Source organism: Phascolarctos cinereus, unplaced genomic scaffold (genome assembly GCF_003287225.1).
Source record: "Phascolarctos cinereus isolate Bilbo 61053 unplaced genomic scaffold, phaCin_HiC Scaffold_1;HRSCAF=81, whole genome shotgun sequence".
In the NCBI taxonomy this organism is placed as follows: Eukaryota; Metazoa; Chordata; class Mammalia; order Diprotodontia; family Phascolarctidae; genus Phascolarctos; species Phascolarctos cinereus.
Window position 1 is genome coordinate 177,528,949 of NW_027555514.1, and position 12,447 is coordinate 177,541,395.

At 34.9% G+C, this 12,447-nt stretch overlaps 1 pseudogene; it reads left to right on the forward strand.

Annotated features, from left to right (window-relative positions):
* The first annotated feature begins 409 nt into the window (after nt 1–409).
* Nucleotides 410–1,156, forward strand: LOC110213772 (dnaJ homolog subfamily A member 1 pseudogene; annotated as a pseudogene).
* Nucleotides 1,157–12,447: the final 11,291 nt, after the last annotated feature.

Consider the following 12,447-nt stretch of genomic DNA (forward strand, 5'->3'; position numbering starts at 1 on the left):
AGTTATACATGATAGACCTCTGGAGAAAATTGAAATGAAATAGAAAGGAGTATACATTTTTGTCAGGTAAGCATGGCACCTTCAAAAAAAGTGACCATGTATTAAGGTACAAAAACCACACAAACAAATGCAGGAAAGCAGAAATTATAAATTGATCCTTTTCAAAACATATTACAATAAAAATTAAGTTGAGAAACTTTCCAGAAAACTCAGCAAGAAGCACAGCGTAGCAGCTGCCACCGCTCAAGCTCTGCACACAAGAACTTATGCCCCTTTCCTCCAACCTTCTCTTTTTTCCACTTGATTCCCAAAAATCCTAACTGGCTCCTGGGTAGTCCCTTCTGACCCCACCCTGGACAGTCATTTTGACACCAGGTGTACCAAGAAGCATTGCTCCCCGTTATAAAAAATGGTAAAGGAAACTACTTATTATGATGTTTTGGGGTTAAAGCCCAATCAATGATTCCCAGGAATAACTAAAAAAGGCATATGGAAAACTAGCCTTAAAATATCATCCAGGTAAGAATCCAAATGAAGGAGAAAAGTTCAAGCAGGTTTCTCAAGCTTACAAAGTGCTTTCGAATGCAAAGAAAAGAGATTTATAAGACAAAGGTGAAGAACAAGGTGGTGGCTTTGGTTCTCCAGTGGATATCTTTGATAGGTTTTTTGGAGGAGCTGGGAAAATGCATAGGGAATGAGAGGTTAAAATTTTGTTCATCATAAGATTTATATAATGGTGCAATGAGAAAACTAGCTTTGCAAAAGAATGTAATTTGTGATAAATGTGAAGGATGAGGTGGTAAGAAAGGAGCTATAGAATGCTATCCCAGTTGCAGAGATACTGGAATGCAAATAAGAATTCATCAAATAGGACCTGGCAAATTCAGCAAATTCAATCAGTTTGCATGGAATACCAATGGCATGGAGAATGAATTAGCCCTAAAGATAGACGTAAAAGGGTAATGGAAGGAAAATTGTTCGAGAGAAGGAGATTCTGGAGGTTCCTATTGACAAGGGCATGAAAGATGGCCAGAAGATAACATTCCATGGTGAAGGTGACCAGGAGCCAGGACTTGAGCCAGGAGATATTATCATTGTTTTGGATCAGAAGGACAATGCTATATTTACACAATGAAGTGAGGATCTTTTCACATGTATGGATAGCCAGCTGAAACATTGTGTGGCTTCCAGAAACTAATAACAACTCTTGATACTAGAACTATAGTCATTACTTCTCATCCTGGTCAGATTGTTAAACATGGAGCTATGAAATGTGTGCTGAATGAAGGTATGCCTATTTATCCCCAACCTTATTAGAAAGGAATTCTAATAATTGAGTTTAATGTAAATTTCCCAGAGGATGGCTTTCTTTCATCTGATAAGCTATCTTTGTTGGAAAAATTACCGCCTGAAAGAAAGGAAGTAGAGGAGAGTAAATATATGGATCAGGTAGAACTGGTAGACTTTGACCCACCTCAAGAAAGAAGATGTCATTATAATGGAGAACCTTATGAGGATGATGAGTATCATTCCAGAGGTGGATTCAGTGTCAAACCTCAGTAAATACTCTTCAATGTAATGCTGGCTGTTGTATGTAATAGTGAACAAATGAAGGACTATAATCATCTTAACACACCACCAGCTATTGTTTTTGTTGTAATATTCAATTACAGTTGTGTTTCAAAAAGTTAATAAAATCAGTAATACAAAAAATAGGTTCAATAAAGGGTTGTGGAAACATAGATTAAAAATTAATCAGAAATAAAATAATCTAATCCTAAGGAATGAGTAGATCAAAAAATAAATCATAGAAACAACAAATAATTTAATTAGAGAAAATGACAACAATGAGACACCGTATCAAAATTTATGGGATGCAATCAAAGCAATATGTAAGGGAAAATGTACATCTTTAAATGTTCATCAATAAAATGGAAAAACAGCTCAATGAATTAGGCATGCAATTTTTAAAAAACAGAAAAAGAATAAATTAAAAATCCCATTTAAATACCAAATTGAAATCCTGAAAATCAAAGGAAAGATTAATAAATTGAAAGTAAAAAAAACCACTGAACTAATAAATAAAATTAGGAAGTGGTATCATTTTAAGAAATAAAATAAAATTGATGAACCATTGATTAATTAGATTTTAAAAGAAAGAAGAAAACCAAACTACCAGTATCAAAAATGAAAAGAGTGAATGAACCACCAAGTAAGAGGAAATTAAAGCAATTATTAGGAGCTATTTTGCCCAACTGTATGCCAATAAATCAGACAATCTAAGTGAATAAATCAGACAATCTAAGTGAAATGGATGAATATTTACAAAAATATAAATTGCCCAGATTAACAGAAAAGGTAATAGGGTACTTAAATAATCATATCTTAGCAAAAGAAATTGAACAAGCCATCAATGAGCTAGCTCCTTAAGAAGAAATCCCCAAGATTAGATGGATTCACAAGTGAGTCTTACCAAACATTTAAAAAACAATTAATATGATGTGAACTCTTTGGGGAAATAGGTAAAGAAGGAGTCATACCAAATTAGTTTTATGACAGAAATATGGTTTTGAAACCTAAACCAGGAAGAGCAAAAACAGAGAAAGAAAACAATAGATCAATTTCCATAATGAATATTGATACAAAATTTTTAAATGAAGTGCTAGCAAGGAGATTATAACAATATATCACAAACAGTATACACTTAGACCAGGTGGGATTTTTACCAGGAATGAAGACTGGTTCAATATTAGGAAAACTACCAGTAAAATTTACCTGATTGTATCAACAACAAAACCAACAGAAATCATATAATTAAGAGCAGGGGTGAAACAATGATGTCCATTTTCAACACTATTATTTAATATTTTACTAGAAATGCTAGCTATAGCAAAAAGATAAGAAAAAATTGAAGAAATTAGAATAGTCGACGAGGAAACAAAACAGTCACTCTTTGATGAGAATATGATGGTATACTTACAGAAATCTAGAGAATTAACTAAAAACTAGTTAAAACAATCAACAATTTTAGCAAAGTTGCAAGATATAAAATAAACCCACAGAAATCACCATCTATATATTACCAACAAAGTCCAGCAGGAAGAAATATAAAGAGAAATTCCATTTATAATAACTGCAGATAATAAAAAATACTTCACAGTCTACCTGCCAAGACAAACTCAGGAACTGTATGTACACAATTACAAGACACTTTTGCACAAATAAAGTCAGATCTAAATATATGGAGGATAATTAATTGCTCATGAGTAGGTTGAGTCAGTATTTTTTAAATGACAAGTCTACCTGAATTTATTTATTCAGTGTCATACCAATCAGACTACCATAGAATGGCTCTATAGAGCTGGAAAAAATAATAGCAAAATTCATCTGGGAGAACAAAATGTCAAGAATATGAAAGGGAACAATGGAAAAAAAGTGAAAGGTAGTCTAGCAGATTTCAAACTGTATTACAAAGTGGTAATCATCGAAACAATCTAGAACTGGCTAAGAAATAGAGTAGTCAGTGGAATAGATTAGGTACACAAACACGGTAGTAAATAACCATGCATGGTAATCCAATGTTTGATAAACCAAAGGATCCAAATTCTCAAGACAAGTGCTGTCTGATAAAAATGACTGGGAAAATTGGAAAAGAGTTTAGAAGCAACTAGGTGTAGACCAACACTTCATGCCATATACCAAGATAAGGTAAAAATGGGAACATTATTTAGACATAAAGGGTGATATTATAAGCAAATTAGGGGAGCATAGGAAAATTTGCCTGTCAGTTCTATGGATAAGGAAAGAATTTATGATCAAGCAAAAGACAGAGGAGATCACTGAAAGTAAAATGGATAATTTTCATCTCAAGAAATTAAAAAGGTTTTGCACAAAGAAGACCAATGCAGCCAAGATTAGAAGGAAAGCAGGAAACCAGAGGCTGGAGGTGGGGAGGGGTTACAATATGTTTCTCTTACAAAGGACTCAACTGAGTCAAACTTATAAGCATACAAGGTATTCCTTAATTGATGAATTGTCAAAGAATATGTACAGGCAGAAGAAATCAAAGCTATCTACAGCCATGAGGGGGAAAAATGCTCTAAATCACTATTAATTAGATAAGTACAAATTAAAACAACTCTGAGGTACCACCTCACACCTATCAGATTGGCTAATATGACAGAAAAGGAAAATGACAAATGTTGTAAAGGATATGGGAAAATTGGGACACTAATTCACTTTCAATGGAGTTGTAAGCTGATTCAACCACTCTGGAGAACAATTTGAACTCTGCTCAAAGGGCTATAAAATTATGCACAGTCTTTCACTCAGCAATACAACTAACAGTTTTATATCCCAAAGAGATCAAAGGAAAAGGAAAAGTACCCATATGTACAAAAATATTTATAGCAATTCTTTTTGTGTTGGCAAAGAATTGGATATTGAGGGAATGCCCATCAATTGGGGAATGGCTCTACAAGTTGTAGTATATGATTGCATTGGAATACTACTGTTCTATAAAAAATGACTAGCAGTACTGTTTCAGAAAAACCTGTGAAGACTTTAATGAACTGATTCAAAGTGAAGTGGGAACAGCCAGGAGAACATTGTATACAGTAACAGCTCTATTTTAAGGATGATCAATTGTGAGAGTGACTCAGCTATTCTGATCAACACAATGATCCGAGACAATTCTGAAGAACTTATGAAAAAACTGTCCACTTCCCAAGAAAGAACTGATGAAGTCTGAATACAGACTGAAGCATATTTTTTCCTGTTATTTTTCTTGTTTTCTTTTAATATGGTTAATGTGGAAATATGCTTTGCATAGTCTCACATGTATAATTGATATCAAATTTCTTGCCTTTTCAATAAATGGGGGAGGGTTAAAAGAATTAGAGAGAATTCAAAACATAAAAAAGTTTAAATGAATGTTAAGAATAAGTATTTGAAGTATATTTAGAAACTACAGATGTGATAAATTATTGAAAAAGAAGTAAAGTTGGTTGTTATTTTATCCAAATTCTTCTTTATTAAAAAAAAAAAGTACATATAGCTTTATGCTATAGTGAAAAGGCAACTGGACTATGTATCAGAAAACCAGAAATTCAGTTCCAGCTCTACCAGGATGTACCTGTATGACCATGGACGGATCACTTCTTTTCTGCATCCCCACTTCCTTTTACTGAAAATTAAGTATTCCTTTCAGCTTTAATGTTCTGCCATTCTGTGACCTGGTTAAGTAATCATTAGGAGTTGGTTCAGTGACTTCTGGAAGGTGATCTTCAGTGGTGTGCCCCAGGGACCTGTGTATGGGCCTGTGCTATTTAAAATTCTTATTACTGACTTAGATAAAGGCATAAATGTCATGCTCATCAAATCTGCAGATGATAACAGAGCTAGGAGGGATAGCTAACATGCTGGATGACAGAGTCAGGATTTAAAAAGCTTTTGACAGGCTAAAATATTGGACTGAATTTAATAAGATGATGGTAGGTATTAACATAAATTCTGACACCAGTTAGAAAAAGTAACTTCACAAATACAACATGAGAGAAGTGTGGTTAGACAACAGTTCATCTGATACATATATAGGGTTTTCAATTGACTGCAACTTTGCCACAAGCAATTAAATAGTGGGTTCCCCCGAGTAACCCAGGAATCTGTGCTTGAGCCTTTCAAGGAAAGGTTAGATGAGCTCTCATTGAGTCTTTACAGAGAGAATTACTTTTCAGGTATGGGCCAGAACTGATGAACATTAAGGTCTCTTCTAACCAAAAAAGACTATGATTTTATTTTTATTGAAAGTATGTATGGGGGAGACTAGCAAAGGCAGCAAAGTAGGACAAAGCAGTACAACTCAGATCTTCCCTACAACTATTCCAATAAAGATCTAAAAAAAGACACCGGACCAAGGAAATCCAAGTCAAAAACAAAGTGAGTCATTTTCTAGCCCAGAAATGAGACAGATAAAGATCTCTTGACATGAGGGATGGGTCTAGCCTGTAAAGCCATATGCAGAGCATTCCAGGCCAGGCACTGAACTGGGACCTGTGGCAATGAACTAGGTAAAGGAGCTGTTTAAAATCCAGCAGAGACTAAGCTTAAAGTAGTGCAAGGAGTAATAACAGGAACCACCCAGCAATTGTGTCACTCTGATGCACTCTGGGTCATAGATCCATTGTGGACTGAAGCATGACTGACCTGTAGCTGCATATTGATTTAAGGAGCAGACTGGACTTGAGGTTGCGTAATGAATGGGCAAGGAGCAGAAAGAGAAGAGAGAAGCAATTGTGAGTCTCTAACACTGGAACAGTGTCTTGAATCTGCTTGTTCCAGATCTGACACCTGAAGCTGAATAACCAGAAGAGGGAACCCAGACTAATGGGGAGCTCCCAAGTTTTATTCCATATTTGTAGAATTTTAGTTAATTGACAGAGACTTTGAAGGAAGGAAGGAAGGAAGGAAGAAAAGAAGGAAGGAAGGAAGGAAGTTCATGATCAGGGTTTGGTCAAGGGAAAGAGAAGGGGGTAATGGAGCAGAAACAGATTATATCAAGAGTAGAGCACTGGTCCTGAGTACACTCCTTGCATACCACCATCCTTTTCTTTTTTTTCTTTTTTTTTTGTAAAGACCATGCAGAAAGCAAAGACAGAGGAAAAGTATAAAAGAATAAGATGAAAAAAATTCACAATCAACTATCAGAATTTTGAATGTGAATGAAATTAACTCACTGGGAAAATGGAAAAGAATAGCAAACTAAATTAGAAAATGACTGTATTCATATGTTATTCACATAAAAAACACATGAAACCTGAAATTCACAGAGCCAAGTAAAGGATTAAAACAAAATCCATTATACTTCAGCTATATTTTTTTTAAAAGGGGCAGATATGACAATAACAAAAATAGACCTTGTTAAAACAGAGAAACTACATGATTGTAAAACGTACCAGAGTCAATGAATTAATATAAATATTTAACAGATGTGCTCTAATGGCATTGAGTCTAAATACTTAAAAGAAAGATTAAACCAGTTATAGGAAGAAATAGATAGTAAAACCATAATAGGAGGGAACCTCAGTGTAGCCCCATATTAGAGAAATTAGTCACTGGAATAGATGGCGTACACAGAATATAGAAGCAAATAAACCCAAAGTGTTAGTTAAACCCAGAGACCTGAGTGACTGGAGCAAGAACTCATTATTTGCAAAATCCATGCTGGGAAACCTAGAATATAATTTGGTAGAAATTTGATATAGATCCGTATTTCACACAGTATAACAAAATGAGTTCCAAATGGATACATGACTTAGATATAAAGAGATTAGAGAAGGTGGGAAGAAATTACCTTTCAGATCAATTGATAGAGAATAGTTCATGACCAAGCAAGGGGTAGGGAAAATCAGAGAAAATAAAAAAAATTAAAGTGTTCCATAAACAAAATCAATGTAGCTAAAATTAAAATTGAAATATAACTGGAAAAATCTTTGCAAGAAATTTCTCTGATAAATGCCTCATTTCTAAGATATATAAGTAACTGATTAAAATTTACTATGCCATAAAAAGTGATGAAAGTTATGGTTTCAATAAATTTGGTAAGATTTGTATGAAATGATGCAGAATAAAGTACAACCAAGAGAACGATTTATACAACACTGTAAAAAAACTAAAATACATAAAAACTTTGATCAATACATTGCTACCTGTCTCCTGACAGAGAGGTAATGGACTAAATTTGCTGAATGAGATATGCAGTTTTGGACATGAACAGTTCAGAATTTGTTTTTGTTTTTTTCTTAACTATGCTTATTTGTACAAGGGTTCTGTTTTTAGGTTGGTTTTTTTCTTAATCTAGTGGAAGAAGTGGTGAGTAAGAAAATAAAGGCTTGTTAATTTTTAAAAAGATTTAATTAAAGTAATTGTAGACTAACAACAACATTATAAAGACAAACGAAATTCAAAAACATAAGAACTCTCATCAATGCAATGACCAATAATGAAGCATGTTCTCCCTCCTGACAAATAGGTGATAAGCTCACCTATCTGTGAGTTCAGGACGAAAAGTAATTTTTTGACACGGACGATGTGGGAATTTGTTATGCTTAATTATGCATATTCCTTACAATAGCTTTGTTTTTCTTTTCATCATTGGGAGAGATGGGAAGGAAAGAAAGATGTTTTTAAATTTAAAAAAATAAAATTAATTTTTTAAAAAGAGAAAATGAGAAAGTTTATGGATATATGTGAAAAATATTCCTAGGAATACAGTAATGTATGAATGGAATTTATAAGAGACTCAATAGCAAGATGTTCTCTATCATTATTTAGATGTATGATATTAGGCAAGTCTTAGGTGATACAGTACATAAGACTGTTGGACTTGGAGTCAGAAAATCCTGAGTTCAGATCTAACCTCAAACACTACCTAATTATGTGACTCTGGGAAAGTCACTTAACTTGCCTGGTTTCTAACTACTCTGCAAAATGGGGATAATAATAGCATCTGCTTCCCAAGGTTGTTGTGAAAATAAAATGAGATATTACTTGCAAAGTGCTTTACAAACTTTAAGGTGCTATGTCAAAGCCAACTTTACTAGTATTCTGTCACTTAACCTCTATGGATAGTTTTCTCACTTTTAAAATGATAAGTTTGAGTAAGATGATTTCTAAGTTTCTACCAAATTCTATCTTTCTACAATTCTAAGTAGAGAAAGTCCCTACACGAAGACTTCTCTGATTTCCGCCCTACTGATATACCCCACCCCCAGTTTTTTGTTCTCCCTGAAAACTTTGGAAATGAAATATGTTCTTTTCTTCTTGCTTATCCAAATGTTTTGACATGAATTAAAGAAAGAAGGCCAAAAATGTTCTGCTTTATTGAAAGGGCATATTTTTCAGTTACTTTCCTGATCTGATCAAAACAGAAGGATATAGCATAAAGAATAAACAAAAATGACCCAATAACTTCTGAAAGTGTTTTGTCAAGAGTTAAAAAATCACTATAAACATACAAAACATCAGGCATTAGGGAAAAGGGAAGTAAAATCAGGGGCACAAAGATAAAGGGATGCTGAAAAACAAGCACAACAAAATACTAGGAAGGCATTAATAACCAAAATACTAGGAAGGCATTAATAACCAATAAGGCATCAGGGGAAAGGAAGTTTGTTGTTTTGTTCCCATAGAAAGAAAGCAAACTTTTTCAACCAGAAACTGGGGAACCAACATATTGCATTTAATTGTGTCTCTCTCCTCGCTTTCCATATTTTCACTCTAAAATTAAGTGTGGGAAGAATTGTGAGAGCCCTTTGACCTTGGTCCACTGTCACATTTGGAAATTTCATTAATCTTTAACCTTCTCACCCTCAGTTACTAAGAAAAAAAAATGCAACTTACCTAAAGTTCCATGATAACTATGGAAAAATCAGCTGGAATCTTGATCTCTTAACACTTCTTTCTTTCATTTACATTCTTTAAAAATACCCCTTAGCACCAAAAAAGAAAAATTTATTAATAATAGTAAGGCTTACAAAACAGTTTACAAATAGTATCTCATTTTAACCTCACAACAACCCTGGGAAATATTTTACAGATTTTGCAAATGAGGAAACTATTATGCAGATGAGGAAATTAAGGCAGACTTAAATGACTTGCTGAGAATCACACAGCTACTATCTGAGGTCAGATTTGAACTCAGGTCTTCCTCACTCCAGGTTCGATGTAATATCTGCTAGACAACCTAGCCGCCTCCACTTCTGCAGCTGTTCATTGTACTTAGCAATTAATTACATTGGAATCTTAGTACATGTGTACCAAAATATTAGTGAGACAAAGATGTAGAAAGAAAGGGTTTAAAAAATCAAATTCACAAATATAGGATGGAAGAGATTCTTAAAAGTATCTAGGGGACTGCAAACTCAAAATTAATCAATAGTGTGATGTGATAGGCAAAAAAAAAAAATAGTAATGTGATCTTCAAGAGACATAGCTTCCAGGACTAAGATGGGCTAATCACTCTGTTTTCTATCCGAGTCAAACCCCATCTAGAATTTTGTGTTCCAAACTGGTAACCACATTTTAAGGACACTGATAAAATGAAGATCTTTCAAGAAAGGGCCATAAAGATGGTAAATGGCTTGAAGTCCATGTCATGCTTAGTTGAAGGAATACTGATGTTTAGCCTGTAGATGAAAACATTCCAGGAAACACAATTTCTGTCTTCAAATATTTGAAGGGCTGTCACGTGGAAAAAACATTAGGTTTTGTTTTCTTTGGCCTCGGTGGTTAGAAATTGCAAAATAGTGAGTTTAGACTTGATGTAAGGGGGAAAACATTGCTAACAGGCACAGCCATCCGAAGGTGGAACTGCTTGCCTTTCTTTGTGGGTCTTTAAGCAGAAGCTGGATGACCCCTTGTCAGGTATATGATACTACGGATTCTCTTCCTTTGGGGGTTCTACATGGCTGCTGAGGTCCCTTCTCGCTACCAAATTCTGTGACTTTGTAAAGGAATTGATTTGCCAGGTGATTGAAAGATGATCCTTGTATATACTAAAGATTTCCTTTCCTCTACATTTCAAAATAGAAGATAAGCCCCTTTGCTTTAGCTTCTTCCTGAGGAGTTAGAAATACATTGGAACCTTTAACAAACACCTTTGTCTTTTACGCAATAAATCTTTGGTCAAAACCCAGAATAAAAGAGTGGAAGACAGAGACAAAGAAGAAAGAAAAAGTTAAATCAAAAGAAATGGAGAAATAAATGCTGGCTTTTTCCCCTTCACTGACTCACCCAGTGAGGAGCAGTAGACATGTTCTGTAATTTAATGTGGGAAATAGAGAGATGAGTTTGGCTGGAGTACGAGGTGCACAGAGTGTAGTAATATGAGGTGAAGCTGCCCTGGAGCCCTCTTCTTTGCTCTCTATATTCTCTGACTTGGTAACCTCAGTTCTGACCAGTTTAACTTCACCTCTATGGCAGAAGACTCCCAGATCTACATATCCAGCCCTAATCTCTCTTTTAAACTGCAATCTCACCTCACCAGCTCCCTAATGGAAATTTTAAAATAGATTGCCCATAGAAATATCAAACTCAGTATGTCCAAAATAATTATCTCCCCCTCCAACCCAATTCCCCTTCCAAACTTCCATATTATTGTCAAAGGTATTGCCACCTCTCTAGTCACCCAGGTTAGCAACCTCTAATTTGTCTCCAACCTCACATATCCAACTAATTGCACACTATCTGTCGCCTTCTCATTAATTACATGGCAAATTCCTTATTCCTTATTCAAGGCCCTCATCATTTCTTTCCTAAACTATTGAAATAGCCTCATATTTGTTCTCCTTGACTCAAGCTTCTTACCTCTCTAATCCAACTTTGCCACAACTGACAAGCATATTTTCCAAGCGTAGACAAGACTATGTCACCTCACCCCACTACTCTGAATACTTGGGTGACTCACTATTACCTATAGGATCAAATTTAAAATCCTCTGCTTGGCATTTAAATTTCTTTACAAGCTGCCTTTGGGGGATGGGCGCAGTTATAGGGAGCTCATCCAGTAGTGTCAGAGGAGTGGGGAAGTATATTTGTCCCTGAACACATATGTATAGTATGGAGATATAAAGAGAGATAGACACAGACATAGACATAGACATAGACATAGACATAGACATAGACATAGACATAGACATAGACATAGACATAGACATAGACAGACATAGACATACACATACACATACACATAGACATAGACATAGACATAGACATAGACAGACATAGACACACACATACACATAGACATAGACATAGACATAGACATAGACATAGACATAGAACTAGAACTAGAGAGAGAAGACAGACAGACAGTCATACAGAAGACAGACAGAAAGACAAGACAGAGATAGACAGACAGATGGTTCTGTGATCTCACTGATTCCTCCAAATATTCAAATCACAATCTACCCACTTCTGCCTCTCTGACATGACTCATCCCTGCTTTCCTCTACATTTTTCACAAGAGGTTTACCCAAGCAAGGTTTACCTTGCTTTCTCATGACATTATAAAGATGTCAGGGGAGCACTCAGGCTATGTGTTGACTATCCTTCTCTTTCGCTTCATGATTAGCCCATTTCCTTTCTACTCATACATTCCTTATTTTCCTTCATAATCGCTGGCTCATAACATATTGCAGCTTACTTAAAGCCTTTGTGTTCCTTCCTATAGTCCTCTGAGTGATACTAATTGTTCTGTTCTGTCAGTTGTCCCCAATTGAGAGTTTCCTTTCTTATCCAAGCTGAATTGATTTTGCTTTAATTTTATATAGTAAAAATTGTCTATTTTATCGTTTGTAATCACTTATATTTTTTGGTTAAATATCCCTCCTTATTTTTTATGATCTTTTTTATGTTTAGGTTGAACATGCATTTGAAGAAAATTACAGA